Source organism: Vitis riparia, chromosome 5 (genome assembly GCF_004353265.1).
Source record: "Vitis riparia cultivar Riparia Gloire de Montpellier isolate 1030 chromosome 5, EGFV_Vit.rip_1.0, whole genome shotgun sequence".
In the NCBI taxonomy this organism is placed as follows: domain Eukaryota; kingdom Viridiplantae; phylum Streptophyta; class Magnoliopsida; order Vitales; family Vitaceae; genus Vitis; species Vitis riparia.
In genome coordinates, this window is record NC_048435.1 from 12,074,785 (window position 1) to 12,077,928 (window position 3,144).

General features: G+C 34.8%; 1 long non-coding RNA gene across 1 annotated transcript; it reads left to right on the top strand.

Moving 5' to 3' along the window:
* Positions 1-1,614: 1,614 nt before the first annotated feature.
* On the top strand, positions 1,615-2,941 carry LOC117914118. The gene is made up of 2 exons (XR_004651226.1): positions 1,615-1,658; positions 2,064-2,941. It is a non-coding gene; the product is annotated as an uncharacterized LOC117914118 (long non-coding RNA).
* The last annotated feature ends 203 nt before the right edge of the window (positions 2,942-3,144 follow it).

Genomic DNA, 3,144 nt, shown 5'->3' on the forward strand with positions numbered 1-3,144 from the left:
TTACAAAAAAAAAATTTTGGACAATTTTATTAAAACCAAATTTTCAAATTCTATTAAAAACAATTCTTTTGGATTTTTCTAAAAGCATTTTTTTTAATTTTTATTAATAAAAAACTTTCTTTAATTAAAAATAATATTTTCTGAACTATTATTTTATCAAAACATGTTTACTAAATTGTTCCTCTTATTCAAAAAATATTTTTGGTTTGTTCGATATTCAATTATGTACATAACAAGTAAATATATACAAACAAATATTTATAAAAACCAATAGAAATAAAACCAAATATAAGTGGGAAATCAAATATGTACCCCAATAAGCTTACAACAAGTTCAATGTCTTCCTACAATTTTTCAAGTCTCACTTTCTTCTATGAAATTTCATACTCCACATGTCATAAATCTATACTCAGTCAACAAAATTGCAGAATGAGCCCATGCAAAAACAAAAATAGTTCAACATAAATATCCTCATGTTAATAGCCATAGTACAAAATTTTTCAATTAATTACCAAAATATAAGCACAATTAGTCAAGCCTGAATACATTAAATTAAAATAAATCCAATTAGACCTAAATTTAATATCTCATAATTCAAACCTAATTTAATAAACAAACCCATATTCACAACCAAAATTAAGTCCAATCTATGTTAACCCAATTCACAATCAAAACCAAACTCAATTTAACAAATAAATAAGTAAATAAATTAAGCCTAAAATCATAAACCATTACTGCACAAATAAATAATAATAATAATAATAATAATAATAATAATAATAATAATAATGGAAAATGGGTGTGATGGGAAAGTGAGGAAATGAGTGAATGAGAGAAAAGAGGAAGGGGTCGTCAGTCGACAATGGCTCACTAACCGTGATTGGCCGGTGGTCCTCTCGGTGGTGATGAGGGATTGATGGGTTTTTAGGAAATAAAAAAATAAAAAACAAAAAAAATGAAAAACAAAAGAGAAATGGAATGAATGAAATGAGGGGGCGTGTGGCAGTGTGTGGAGAAAGAAGAGGAAGTGGAGAGGGAGAAAAATGGAAGAAAAAAATATATATAAATATGGGGCCGGTTGGTGTGTGCTAGAAGTGGCTGTGGAGTGTGACTGTTGGGGCAAGAAGAAAAGGAAGAAGAATGGGGAAGGAAAAAATTGGGGCAGTCACCAAAAAATGGGAAGAAAAAAACTAAAAAAAAACTCAAAAAGGAAATAAGAGGGAAGAGAGGAGGGGGAATGGGTCTTTGTATGTGCATAGTGGGGGTAGTGAGAGAGAAAGTGTGGGTGGAGATGTTGGGGATGGTATGGGAGAGAGAGAGGAAAGACGAGAGAGGAGAGAGAAAAGAAAAAGAAAAAGAAAAAAAAGTATAATATAATAATAATAATAATAATAATAATAATAATGGACATCTTATTAAAGGAAAAACTTTGCATGTTAAGCTCTCATTCGATAGGTTTACCTTGCATGTATTTGTTTTCCTCTATGGTTTTTTAAAGGAAAAACTTTAGTAGTGATAACATAGTGGACATCTTTGTCCTTGATGAGACAGGTTGACTCAAGTAGAAGAGCTAGCTAGGGCTAGTATTTAACTCAAGGATGGCTGAGCACAAGAAAGCAATGGCTGCTGCGAAGTCCGATGAAGCAAAGGATAACTTTGTGAGTTTACTATCCGAAACTTGTGCGGTCTCCTATTGAGTCATTTGCTGTGTCACTTACCACTGTATTCCTTCATAATCTACGGAAAACCCAAAAGCAGAATACTACCAACTGGATTGCATGGCCTTGTTTAGAGTAGTTTCTTTGGAGAGAATTGTTTTGAATTGTGTGATAATAGGACCTTCCTTTATGTTACTTACGGAGTTTTCACATGCTGCTGTCCAAGTGAGCAGCTTAGATATGCAGTGGAAGAAACCACTGCTAGGATATGCAGTTACTTTGTCCTTTTAACAACTTGCTTGGTTTTACCAATGTTAACCTTCAAAAGGAGGATATTTTACCTCTTGACCTTTCCTGCAAAGAGTTTTCTTGCTCACGTTATTCTGCATGAGCCTTTTGGTGCAGAGGAAAAAGGCCTGCAAGTACTACTAATGGTGCCAGCAATGCTGCAGCAAAGAAGGGCCGTGGAACTGGTGGTTTGCAGAACCAGCTTGTTAACAGGGCATTGGAAGGTTTATCTCGTGGTGGAAGAAGTGGTATGAGGAGCAGAGGGTGGGGAGGACGTGGACGAGGAAGGAGCTACTGGTAGCTTTGATTCCCACCCATATTGTGTAACAGAACCATCAGAACAATGGAGTTAGTATGAATCAGTAGAATAGGAACAAGAGTCATTGATGTATTAAAACTCTCTTCTATTGGGACAATTTTTATATATATATATAGGGGCAGATAATGAGTTTTTAGATTCAATGAGGACCAACACTGGATAGGGTTCTGCAGGAGCTGCTCTACTTTGACAGGCTCCAGAGGACTCGAGGCCCGGTTTCTCAATCCTTTCTAATTTTGCCCATTAGAACCACCGTTGGTTAGAAAATTTGTACATGGCTGTTGTTAAAAATCTTTGAATATTTGCCTTTTGCATGTACATGTGGGAAAGGGGATAAATTTAGCTTTAAGAGCTAGATTCTTCAAATTTGATAAAATAGCCTTAATTTGTTTGTTGAGAAAGAAATTTTTTATCTATGTGGAACATTCATGTATAAAGGAAAGAAGACCTGAGTATGCATCTTCAAACATTATCATCCTGCAGTGCATGAATCAACTATCCTTGCAGTTCACAAAGTTGAGTGTTAGTACACAATTGCATTCAGCCTCCTTCGTTTCTGGTCTTTTGAGACCATTGGGTTCTATTTGTATCAAATGATATATTAAGCTTAGTAATACTTACATTATTTCAATGTTGTAATGACATATTGCTTATTGCGAGTTTCATATTATCTTTACACCCTCATCTTCGACTTATCATTTCATACAATTTGTTTTACAGACATATTTAGTCAATTATTTATTCAATCTGAGTAAACAAGTAGTACATAAATTCAACAGCTAGTTTCTATCAAGTGTACATGGTTGCAGTTGGGGGAGGGGCCTCAGGAGGCTCGGGCGCATCAGAAGGGCTCACCCTTGAGTTCATAGTTGCAGTTGG